The sequence below is a fragment of the Hyperolius riggenbachi genome, chromosome 3 (assembly GCF_040937935.1).
Source record: "Hyperolius riggenbachi isolate aHypRig1 chromosome 3, aHypRig1.pri, whole genome shotgun sequence".
NCBI classification, from domain to species: Eukaryota; Metazoa; Chordata; class Amphibia; order Anura; family Hyperoliidae; genus Hyperolius; species Hyperolius riggenbachi.
The window spans coordinates 177,392,316-177,405,441 of NC_090648.1; the positions used below are offsets into that span (position 1 = coordinate 177,392,316).

Below are 13,126 nucleotides of genomic sequence, written 5' to 3' on the forward strand. Positions count from 1 at the left end.
CTCCTATTAAGTGTCTGTAACCCTATCTATTGTACAGCACTGCATAATATTTTGGCGCTATATAAATGCAACACATAATTAGAGTATATCCATCTATGATATCTAATATACCGGTATGTAGTCTTTAATATTATTTCATTGTGCAGTCAAGCACTGAAAAAACGCTACAGAACTATGGGACAAACAGCATATGAACAGTAGGATATGCAAATTAAATGCTCGTGTAAAACAAACAGGAATTTATATTAGACAGAAATGCTAATTTAGTGACTCCTAAATTCCTAATTATAGCCGTTTTCTGGCTCAGTGTTCATATACCCAGAGAAAAACCTCTTCAATAACTAGAAAGTATCTCACTGCAGATTTCCAGGTTTCTCTACAGCTAAATAGTCTACTTATTGGGCATCTTTGTTCTTTTCTATCTTTTGTAACAAGATCTTATGTGTTTTGCACTTCAAGAATGTCTGCCTAAAAAGAACCTTATGAGGACTAACAGACTGCCATTCTGACTAGATACATTCTTTCATCTCCTCTGCCTTAATACTACTACAGTCTCCGCTCTGCATGCCAAATTTGTACGCAATTTATATGTATATTTTGCTCAACTTGAGCTATCAAAGCCAAGCAAAGCAATATCAAATGGAAGAAACTGTTCAAAATAAAAATGCATAATAGTAATCACATTTGCAATAGACTAATGAATCACAAATATAAAGTCGATAACTTTTGGTAGTATTAAGCTAAAGCATGAAATAAACATGTACATAACATGCATGATATGTAGGTTAACTGCATGTTTGAGCATTACTGGCTCTATTTCAATTCACTTTTTCTCTCTTTCTTTCTTTGAATATTTGAGTAATAAGTCATTTTATTGTTAAAGAGAACTTGTAACAAAAACAAAGTTCCCCTGGGGGGTACTCACCTTGGCAGGGGGAAGCCTCAGGGTCCCAATGAGGCTTCCCCCTCCTCTGTAGCTGCAGGCAATCCAGCGCTGGCTCCCCCGAAGTGTCCTGAAATCCTCCCTCGACAAGCCTGATTTATTTACCTTTCCTGGCTCCAGCGGGGGCGCTGTTGCGACTCTCCGTACGGAAATGGGCGAAAATAGCCGATCTCTGACAGTGATCGGCTATTTCCACCTATCTCCGAGCGGAGAGCCGATACTGCGCCTGCGCTGGAGCCGGGAAGGTAAATATTTACATCACCGCTGTTCAGGGAGCTTTATCCCTGCTGCCATGGGACCGAGGAGGATGGGGGAAGCCTCAATAGGATCTGAAGGCTTCCCCCACCCGAGGTGAGTACCCCCCAGGGGAGGTTTTTTTTTCGTTACAGGTTTTCTTTAAGGTGTGAAAATATACCCTAGAAAATGTGATTGAATAAGGCCCCCTGTGTGTTATGATTAAGAGACAGTTCACACTGGCCATAAAAACGATCCGTTTAGCAGACCGTAACAAACCGGATCCTGTATCAATAGAATCCGTTCACATTGTCCCAATAGAACAGATCTGTTTGGCCTGTTCCACTGAATGGACCAGGATCGATTTTTCTGGATCAACGGATGTGTTGCATTCACTGTGCACTAATGGACTGGAGGGCTACGGATCGAAAAATTAGGGCGCGTTTTCACTTGAGCGGAAACCGCAGCGAATCCGCTGAGTTTGCCCGCAGGCGAATAGTGCGAGGAAACTCTGCCATAGGATGCAATGGTAACGCCAGCCGAATCGCTACCGCTAGCGATTCGGCCGGCTTTTCCATCCGAATCGGCGCGGGAGGCTGCGGATCCCATAGCCGTGCATGGCACAGCTGATGGGATTCGTTTGCTTTCCCCGCACACCCGAAAGAGCCGGCTCGCGTCTCGCAGATGCACGCTGCTCAAGTGGAATCGCGCCCTTACTATGCACAGTATGACTGTTCCTAACTAATGACAGATAACTTGAGATCTTAGAACTTTTTCTCCTGAATTTTCTCATAGGCGATATTTTCCAGCCTTGTCAATAAAACGCCTTTTTAGCCACCAGCAAGCAAAAAATATTCAAAATGATTCTGATTGTACTTTTTCACCTACTATGTGGTACTCCTATGAGAAAACTCTGAAGAAAAAGTTAAGGGCCAGTTTCCATTTGTGAATGGGAGCTGATGCGGCTACGCATCACTTCCGCTCCCATTCGCATCGGGAGATGTGAAAGTGAATGAAGGTGATGGTGGGTGGATGCAGTCGTGCAAAATTTTGCAGCATGCTGCAGATTCTCTGATTGCTCTGCATAACCAGCACGCAATGGAAACGGTTCCATTGCCGTGCATTGGTTACAGTACAGCCACGGTGCGATGCATCTATGTAGCCACATCGCACCGCATACAGTGGAAACGGGCCCTAATTGCATGTCTGATATTGTGACAAATTACTCTCCAGAGGATTCTATCATCAGGGGAATAATCAGAAGGCACAGAAAGAGTTTCTGCTCTCCTTAGATAACGAAGCAGAAGAAGTATATTGCTGAAAGTACATATATCCACATCTATTTAAAAAAAAAGGCGCAAGGAAATGTGGGCACGAGTATTGCTGATAGTAGAATATCGGTAATATTACTATTATTCTACTAGTGGCTATCCTGGATAGGACAATATTGGTAATTTTACCACTATTGTACTTGGCTATCGGCTAACAGGACAGTATAATATCAGTAATTTCACCTATATTATACTAGCGGCTATTCTGTATAGTACAATATCTTCAATTTTGCAGATATTCTATTATCACCTTATCTTATCCTATTCTCAGACTAATCTTCCCTAAATCTATGCCTAACACTAACTCTGGTTGTGAAAATGTGCAAAGAGTGCAGAGGGGTGGCATACAACTCACCTCCCCTGGATCCAGCAACATGCAACCAGCCTACATTGTGTCCTCCTAGGCCCTCTATCTCTATGGCGAGAGCACCGTCTGTCATGGCACTCTCATCATAAAGACGGACCACCGAGGAGGACAAGTCACATGGGCCTGCCAGAACCTGGAGTTGTATACCGCTTCACTGTGAACTCTGCATAGGGGTAGTGGGTGCCCTGTGTGGCTACCTACACTGGAAGGAGAAAGTTGGTGTTTCCCGCACATCCCTGATATAAGCCAAAGGTTCTATAAGGGGTGCTCAGGCCGAATACCCAGGTTACTTACTGTAGTCCTGGCCCCAGATCGCGCTACCGCATGTGCGGTTTCATCTGAGGTTTCCTTTAACCCTTTCCATGCCAGCCAATTTGTCCTAAAAGGGAACTTCTACTGCCAAGCAGTTTTTAGACATTTTCAACTCATTAGGTTTACTTAGGTATAATAGCAGAGAAGCAGACGAGGCACCATCCACAATGCTTAGATTATTTATTCTTCCACCATCACTAGCACATACATATACAAGTAGAGCGCACATACATATACAAGTAGAGCAAATGTGATGGCCTAACAGCCGTTTCGCGGAACTCCCGCTTCCTCAGAGACCAAACATGTGATGTTTGGTCTCTGAGGAAGCGGGAGTGCCGCGAATCCGCTGTTAGGCCGTCACATTTGCTCTACTTGTATATGTCTGTGCTAGCGATGGTGGAAGAACAAATACTGGAAGCATTGTGGATGGTGCCTTGTCTGCTTTTCTGCTATCATAATAGAATCGTTGCTGTTCGAGAGCACACCACAGGAGTACTCGCCATCGGCTTGTTGACCCCCCAGCGCATTTGGTGCCGACATCTGCGTGTCTATGCTTGTGGATTGTGAAGGTTTACTTCAGTGCTGGGCCGAAATTACGCATGAGCGTAATTACGCATCGTAATTCAATGTAAATTTACGCGTAAGCGTTACGCGTAACTTACGGTCTTACGCGTAATTATTTACGCGTAAGACCGTAAGTAGTATCGTAATTACACTGTCTACCGTAATTGATAGGCATGCGTAATTTTACGAACACTTACGCGTAATTTTACGCGTAATTACTAATGTAAAATCTCCCATTTTCTAAGAGTAGCCAATCAGTCAACATCCTAAGCAACCAATAGTATCTTATCCCGCCCTTCAGTATATGCGTACGTTTTGACGCATACGAATGATATGTACGCAATAACTGTCACATTGACGGCTATTGCGTACATATCGTCCGCATGCGTCAAAAAATACGCATTAATGGGTATTACGGCACTACGCGTAACATCGTAGTGTAAGCGCCTTCATTACGGTATCCTTACGCGTAATTGCGTAAGTTTACGCGTAATTACGGTGATGTACCGTAGATAATTTCCTATGCCGTAACCGTAATTGCGTAATGCGTAATAGCGTAAAATTACGCGTAATGATCCGTAAGCGTAGATTTTTCCATTACGAGCAGCACTGGTTTACTTAGGATTTTTGACAAGAAAACCTACATGAAATAGGGCATATTATATACTGTTTTTTCCATAATGAATTGGGCTTAAACACTGAAACACTTTTTTTTGTACTTTTTCTGAAGAGATATAACAACATTTTTGAGTAAAATATGTAAACAAAAAGTGAAATAAAAATATTTTTTTCTGTTGTGTTTTTTCTCAAAGAAGAATTACATTTACAGTCAAAAATGTTAATGTTTGTAAAAGCCCTGATTCTGCTGAATCCAGTGATACCAGATGTGTACTAGTATCCCACTTTTCCTGTTCTGAAATGGGTGCACAAGTACAGGTAGTCAAATATAGGTGCAGCCAGTATAGGTAGCCTGGAATAGGTGCGCCAGAATAGGTAGCTAGATATAGGTGCAGCAAGTATAGGTAGCCAGGAACAGATGTCCCCAGTACAAGTAGCCAGGTATTGGTGCAGCCAGTATAAGTAGCCAGGTATAGGTGCAGCCAGTATAGGTAGCCAGGAAAAGGTGCCTAAATTACCAGTTAGCATACCTAGTACCTTGTTGACAGTTTGAGCACTTCCCTGCCAACACATACCTAGTATGTGTTTAGCAGGGAAAGAGTTAAATCCATCACTATCAAACAACACAGTAAAGATAAAGCCACAGTATGGGTAAAGTCATTTAACATTATGTCATATGAGGAGGCAAGTAGATATGTGCTCAATAGCTACTGGTTGTGTGACAGATCCCTGAAGTATTGGCCAGTCTGGTATCTGCTTATGTACTTGTCCTTGCGGGGAATTTTTGTTCTTTTTAACTCCATGAAAGTGAAGTTACACTGTTAGACAGACTTTTGTGCTGCCCTAAATCAGTATTTTGTCCCTCACTAAAGAGCTCCCTGAGGTAATTATGCATCTGAATCATTAACCACCTCAGCAGACAGCGGTGTGATTACTTTCACCTGTTGTCTGCAAGCTGACATTTTTATAGAGAACACTCTACTGAATCCTTCAGTTTATTATTTTATTTGCTGAAATAAAGTTTCTAGCGAAAACAACTCTTTTGTTATCATCCAGAAGTCCAGATGAAAATCTATAAAGAGGTACATTTACAAAAGCTTGGTAAAGTAAGTGTGCGTAGAGAAAGCACATGTGAAGTTTACCCCCATTTACACACAACGTGTGTGTGTGTGTGTGTGCGTGCGTGCACAAAGTTACGCAAAATGCCATATACTGTGCATACATCACTTAGATTGCCTGTTACGCAAGCAATGCAAGTGGGCAGCATGGTGGCGTAGTGGTTAGCTCTCTCGCCTTGCAGCGCTGGGTCCCTGGTTCGAATCCCAGCCAGGGCACTACCTGCAAAGAGTTGGTATGTTCTCTCCGTGTCTGCGTGGGTTTCCTCTGGGCACTCCGGTTTCCTCCCACATTCCAAAAACATACTGATAAGTTAATTGGCTCCCCCTAAAAAAATGGCCCTAGACTACAGTACTTACACTACATAATATAGACATATGGCAATGGTAGGGATTAGATTGTGAGCTCCTTTGAGGGACAGTTAGTGACAAGATATATATATATATATATATACACACTGTACAGCGCTGCGTAATATGTCGGCGCTATATAAATACTAAATAATAAATAATAATAATTCATGAATATAGCGCTCTCGGCACGTTAAGTTTACCAAGCTTTGTGGAATTTACCCCAAAGTGAGGCAGATGTAAAATGGAAAAAAAATGGATGTAAATAGGAAAAATAAAAAAGTTCCAGTCTTTCAGTTTTTGGAGGACCAGTGCATCACTTACCCAATAAATTATAGAATAGTTCTCATGACAGCAGAAAAAGCAAGAAGTTTTAAAGGAAACCAGAGATGGCTCAAAAGGAAAAAATTATACATACCTGAGGCTTCTCCCAGCCCCCTTCAGGCTGATCAGTCCCTCGCCATCCTCCTCCGCAATTCAGCACAGTAATGACAATTAATCTCTTAGGCCCCGTTTACACTTAATCAGTTGGTATGCGTTAGTACGCGTTAGTGCCCGTTTTTTCCATAGCAGTGCATTGGGAAGAAGATTTCAGTTAAAACGCGTTAAGTGTGAAAGGTGCCATAGGAAAACATGGGCATTACTTTAAAAATCATTTTTCTTTCAGTTTTAACTGAGAGCAACTGATTAAGTGTAAAAGGGCCCTTAGGGAGTAAGGACGTAGAAATTACATCCTGTCTATGGCCGTTTCAGGCTGACAGGGCGTAACTACTATGGACCGGGAGTTATCCCTGCCCCTCGCGATCCCCAGCCCTGCACCCACCAATCAGCTGCTATACAACAGCTGACATTCTCTGCCTCAGTTATTCCTGCCCCACAAGGCCACGTCCCACACAATCAGCTCTTAACAGCTGCAATTCCATGTGGCAGCACCAGGATCGTGTGGCCCTGCCCCCCAGCAATCAGCTGATGTGATGCAATCCCTGCATCACATCAGGAACCAACTCTATTGGCTCCTGACCCTGTGATCACTGTTCTGTTCTGTTTCAAACTTGTTGAAAAGCGTATGCAATATTGCGCAATGTGATACTGAATTTTCAAAGCAGACGCACGCAGTCGTTTGCAAGTCCGCAACTTTTTGTCCACAATACACGTGTACTGATTCCCCTCTGCATAAAATCCCAACACACATATGATTCCCATAGACGGCTAACAGGTGCTATCAGTCTATGGTGGCTGACCCGCACGCAAACAAAATACGAAAAATTGTCAGCATAAAACTGGTAGTGAAGTGTGGCCTCTACCTCTAACAGGGGAAGACACACTTTCTGTCTGTGATTCACAGATTCATGCTGATGGGGGTGCAGTGAAAACTATTACAATAAAATAGTTTAACTCCATAGTTTAAGACTACACCTGCTACATAATAAAAATATTAATTAACCTTCCCCATAAACCTTTTCTCCCTAACATTTACCTTTAAAGGAAACATCCAAAATAAAAAAAGATCCACTTACCTGGGGCTTCCTCCAGCCCGTGGCAGCCATCCTGTGCCCTCACCGCAGCTCCAGGGGCTCCCGGTCTTCTCCGCTGCAGAACCGACCGACCTCGCCAGGTCAGGTTCCAGGTCGGCGTCTTCTACTCTCCACCGCGCGCGCCTGCGCAGTACCGTCCTGATGACGTCGGCCGGACCACGTGACCCGCGCGGTGGAGCGCAGAGGACCCCGGCCCGGCGAGGTTGGGTTCTGGAGCAGAGAAGACTGGGAGCCTCCGATGCTGCGGCGAGGGCACAGGACGGCTGCCACGGGCTGGAGGAAGCCCCAGGTAAGTGGATCTTTTTTTTTTGATTGTTTTTTAGCTTGGACACTTACTTTAACAATACTAACATTTGCTTTTCTGTTCAAGGTAAAAGTACCTACTTTAGCAAAAACCCACCTTCATTTCAGAATTCAATATAATCACCATAAATTGTGAGAGGAACATAATTTAAATTTTGTGATAAACAGGAGAAATAGCCAAATAGAATGCGTGTTTATCTACAGTAGGAATTTTAAAACTATAATGGGTATCAACAGGGGTCGAGTCCTGCGTGGACACGGGTGAACGGCGTCCACCCACTTTTTCTTCAGCGTGGACGCCGTTCACCCTGGCTTGTGTGGAGGGGAGCAGAGCAGAGAAGGCGAGCTATGGGGACAGCGGGGATGGGCGGACATCCCCCCCCTCATCCCTCACCTTCATGCTCCCCTTCCTGCCTCTCCCCTCCAGTGTTGTGAAGTGTCGGGCCCGGCGGAAAAAGTGGGCAGAGACTTACCGCCTTCTTCCGGCCGCAAGGGACGCTCCGCTCTGTGTGCGGCTAGAAGACCAGACTAGCCGCACACAGAGCAGAGCGTCCCTTGCAACTGGAACGCGGTAAGTCTCCGCCCACTTTCACCGCCGGGCCCGACACTTCACAACACTGGAGGGGAGAGGCAGGAAGGGGAGCACGAAGGTGAGGGATGGGGGGGGGGGGAGATGTCCGCCCATCCCCGCTGTCCCCATAGCTCTCCTTCTCTGCGCTGCTCCCCTCCTGCTGGGGGCAAACCTGGCTACCTGGGCACATATCCCACTGGCTATATATACTGGGCACATATCCCACTGGCTATATATACTGGGCACATTTACCCATGCCTATATATACTGGGCACATTTACCCATGCCTATATATACTGGGCACATATACCCCTGGCTATATATACTGGGCACATATACCCCTGACTACATATACTGGGCACATATACCCCTGCCTATATATACTGGGCACATATACCCCTGGCTATATATACTGGGCACATATACCCCTGACTACATATACCGGGGACACATCCCACTGGCTACATATACTGGGCACATATATCCCTGGCTACATATACTGGGGACTACTATACTCAGGGCCGGTTCTACCGCCGTGCGGCCCGTGCCGCCGCCCTGAGCGCTGCTGGGAGGGGGGCGCTGTGATGGAGGGGGGAGCCGCAGCCGCGGGGAGGGCAGCCCGACCTCTGTCTCCCTTCCACTCCCCGGGCCGCCCTCCGTGCGATCTCCCCTCGGACTGCAGAGTAATGCAGCAGGGAAGCGCTATAGAAAACTACTCACCTCCCTGGTTCCGATCGCTGCTCTCTCGCCGCCAGTCTCATCTTTCCATAGACGCTGATACACACACACACTGCTTCCGGCTAAATAGGAAGCAGCGTGTGTGTGTATCAGCGTCTATGCAGAGAGAGGAGACTGGCGGCGAGAGAGCAGCGATCGGAACCAGGGAGGTGAGTAGTTTTCTATAGCGCTTCCCTGCTGCATTACTCTGCAGTCCGAGGAGAAATCACACGGAGGGCGGCCCGGGGAGTGGAAGGGAGGGAGAGGTCGGGCTGCCCTACCCGCGGTTGCGGCTCCCCTCTCCATCATGGGGGGCACCTACCTAACCTATATTGGGGCAGCTACCTATCTAACCTATCCTGGGGGGCAGCTACCTATCTAACCTATCCTGGGGGGGCACCTACCTAATCTAACCTATCCTGGGGGGCACCTACCTAATCTAACCTATACTGGGGGGCACCTACCTAATCTAACCTATACTGGGGCAGCTACCTATCTAACCTATCCTGGGGGGCACCTACCTATCTAACCTATCCTGGGAGGCACCTACCTATCTGACCTATCCTGGGGGGCACCTACCTATCTAACCTATACTGAGGGGCAGCTACCTATCTAACCTATACTGGGGGGCACCTACCTAATCTAACCTATACTGGGGGGCACCTACCTAATCTAACCTATACTGGGGGGCACCTACCTAATCTAACCTATACTGGGGCAGCTACCTATCTAACCTATCCTGGGGGGCACCTACCTATCTAACCTATCCTGGGGGGCACCTACCTATCTGACCTATCCTGGGGGGCACCTACCTATCTAACCTATACTGAGGGGCAGCTACCTATCATCTAACCTATACTGGGGGGCAGCTACCTAATCTAACCTATACTGGGGGGCAGCTACCTAATCTAACCTATACTGGGGGGCAGCTATCTAACCTATACTGGGGGCAGCTACCTATCTAACCTATACTGGGGGCACCTACCTATCTAACCTATACTGGGGGCAGCTACCTATCTAACCTATACTGGGGGGCAGCTACCTATCTAACCTATACTGTGGGGCACCTACCTAACCTATACTGGGGGGCAGCTACCTATCTAACCTGGGGGGCAGCTACCTAATCTAACCTATACTGAGGGGGCAGCTACCTAATCTAACCTATAGGGCAGCTACCTAATCTAACCTATACTGAGGGGGCAGCTACCTAATCGAACCTATACAGGGGGGCACCTACCTATCTAACCTATACTGGGGGGCAGCTACCTATCTAACCTATAGTGGGAGCATTAACTTATCTAACCTGTATTGGGGGCACCTACCTACCTAGCTAGCCTATACAGGTTACAACTATACTGGCTACCTATATTGGAGGCACCTACCTAATTAAAGGGAAGGTTCAGGGAGGGTGGCTAAAAAATAAAAATCAATTTCCACTTACCTGGGGCTTCCTCCAGCCCGTGGCAGGCAGGAGGTGCCCTCGCCGCCGCTCCGCAGGCTCCCGGTGGCCGACCCGACTTGGCCAGGCTCTTCTGCGCTCCAAGGCCCGGCACTTCTGCGTCCCACGCCGGCGCGCTGACGTCATCGGACGTCCTCCGGGCTGTACTGCGCAGGCGCAGTAGTTCTGCGCCTGCGCAGTACAGCCCGGCGGACGTCCGATGACGTCAGCGCGCCGGCGTGGGACGCAGAAGTGCCGGGCCTTGGAGCGCAGAAGAGCCCGACCTGGCAGCCGGCCTGGCCAGGTCGGATCGGCCACCGGAGACCATTGGGAGCCTGCGGAGCGGCGGCGAGGGCACCTCCTGCCTGCCACGGGCTGGAGGAAGCCCCAGGTAAGTGGAAATTGATTTTTATTTTTTAGCCACCCTCCCTGAACCTTCCCTTTAACCTATACTGGGGGCATCTACCTATCTAACCTATGCTGGGGGCAACTATTCTGGCTACCTATATTAGAGGCACCCACCTAGCTAACCTGTACTGGGGGCACCTACTACCTATCTAATTTATACCAAGGACGCCTGCCTATCTAACCTATACTGGGGGCAACTATACTGGCTACCTATACTGGAGGCACCTACCTGGCTAACCTATCCCGGAGGCAACTTTGCTGGCTCACCTATGCCTGGCTACCTATACTGGGGGGGACCTATAGCTGGCTACCTATACTGGGGTACCTATTCTGGGGGAATCTATACTGAGTGCAACTATACCTGGCTAACCTATACTGCGGGCACCCATACCTTGCTGCGGGGGGGAGGGCAATTTTTACACCCTCGCCCTGGGTGCATTTTAGCCTAGAAACTGCACTGACTATACTCATGGCTACTTATACTGGGGACACCTATAGACCTGGCTACCTGTGGGTACCTATTTTGGGGGAACTGCTGTCAGATTATCTGCATTTTTGTGGAACCGCTGTTATGTATTTTGCGGAACTGCTGCCAGATTATGTGTATGTTAGTGGAATGGCTGCTGCCAGATTACGTGTATTTTGGGGAACTGCTGCCAGATTGTGTATGTTTGAGGGACCACTACTGCCAGATTATATGTCCTTTGGGTGTTACGTGTATTTTGGGTGATCCGCTGCCAGGTTTCTCGTATTTTGGGGAACTGCTTCCAAATTATGTGTATGTTGGTGGAACTGCTGCTGCCACATTGTCTATTTTGGGGGAACCACTTCCATATTATCTGTATCTTTTTGGCTGAAATGTTGTCAGATTACATCTATTTTTGGGGGATACACTACGGCAGAGCTCAAACTTCCTCGTCAGACCTTTTACATCACTGCTAAGGTCATGTATATTTGGCCCGACCCATGACCACGCCCACAGTGTGCTTGACCACGCCCATTTTTGGGTGCGCCGCGCAGGAGTTCTCCAAATGAGTCCACTCACTTCTTTTCCCAGGACTAGACCCCTGGGTATCAACTGAGATTCTTTGAGTTTTTATTCTTCTTCTTTACTTTAAAAAGCATAAAAGTTAAAATTATTCTTGGGAGAAAATACTTCCCACAGAAAGACTAGTTTATCTACCCCCCCCCCCCCCCCCACACACACACACACACACACCTTTAATAGTAGTAATAAAGTTATTGCTGATTGAACAGGGACATAGCTAAAATGTCAAACCTGTTGGTACTGAAGGGTTTTCTTAAAGGGTATCTGAAGAGAAAATAAACGCATGAGATAATATAAATTGTATGTGTACTACAGCTAAGAAATAGAACATTAGTGGCAAATAAAAGAGTCTCATTATTTCCAGTACAGGAAGAGCTAAGAAACTTCAGATGTTATGTATGCAAAAGAGCTGCTGCCCTGAGCTCTCTGACCAAACTTGGGTGCAGTTTTCTGAAGCACTTATACATCAAAGATACAGTGAGATACAGCTTCAGATCAGGTTTAACTACAAGGAAGTTCAAAGGGATATTAAGTCTGCTCTGTTTCATAGCTTAAAATACAGAGTGAAGTTTGAAAACTGCAAATATGAAAGAATGATGCAATGTTAAAACAGCTATATACCGTACCTGAAAATTCAAATATGAGAGTCTTTTCTTTGCTACTGTTAATTATCTATACTACACGTATAATTGATTATATCATGAGTTTTTTTTCGCTTCAGTGTCACTTTAACAGGAGTGGAACCTGCAATGCAGCTGCAACTGTCTATATATTGACAGCACACGGCTTATGGAATGAAAACAACTACATTTGTCATTGACACCAAAAGCGATTTCTTTTTTATCCAGTAAACACTAAATAGACTGGTCTGGCTGATATTTTGCTGACTTAAAGTGTCTCACACGCCAGAGATCATGTATCACCCACAAGCAAAGCAACAACTGTGCAGCCTTCCTTCTCCAAGACAGACAGACAGACAGACAGACAGACGAAAAACACAAACAAAAGAAATGAAGAATGTCAGCTGCTTGAGAAACCCGACCACTGCTTGCCACTTCCAGAAACAAGCTTAATATATTAGCATAAATGCACAGCGCCTACACATTGATGCAGAAAGAAAAAAATGACTCATGCTGTATTGGGTTACATTAATGTCTTTATCAGTTGTGCTGTAGAGCAGGGCATATAATGTGATAGGTCATGCTTTTCTGATGAAAGGACATGAAGTCACCTAAGCAATAAAGGAGAAATGTAAAACTCCCCTGTGTCTT

General features: G+C 46.2%; 1 protein-coding gene across 1 annotated transcript in view; it reads right to left on the minus strand.

The window, feature by feature from the left end:
* EFL1 (elongation factor like GTPase 1) overlaps positions 1–13,126 on the minus strand; it is a 424,348-nt gene that overhangs the window by 171,072 nt on the left and 240,150 nt on the right. The window lies entirely within an intron of this gene.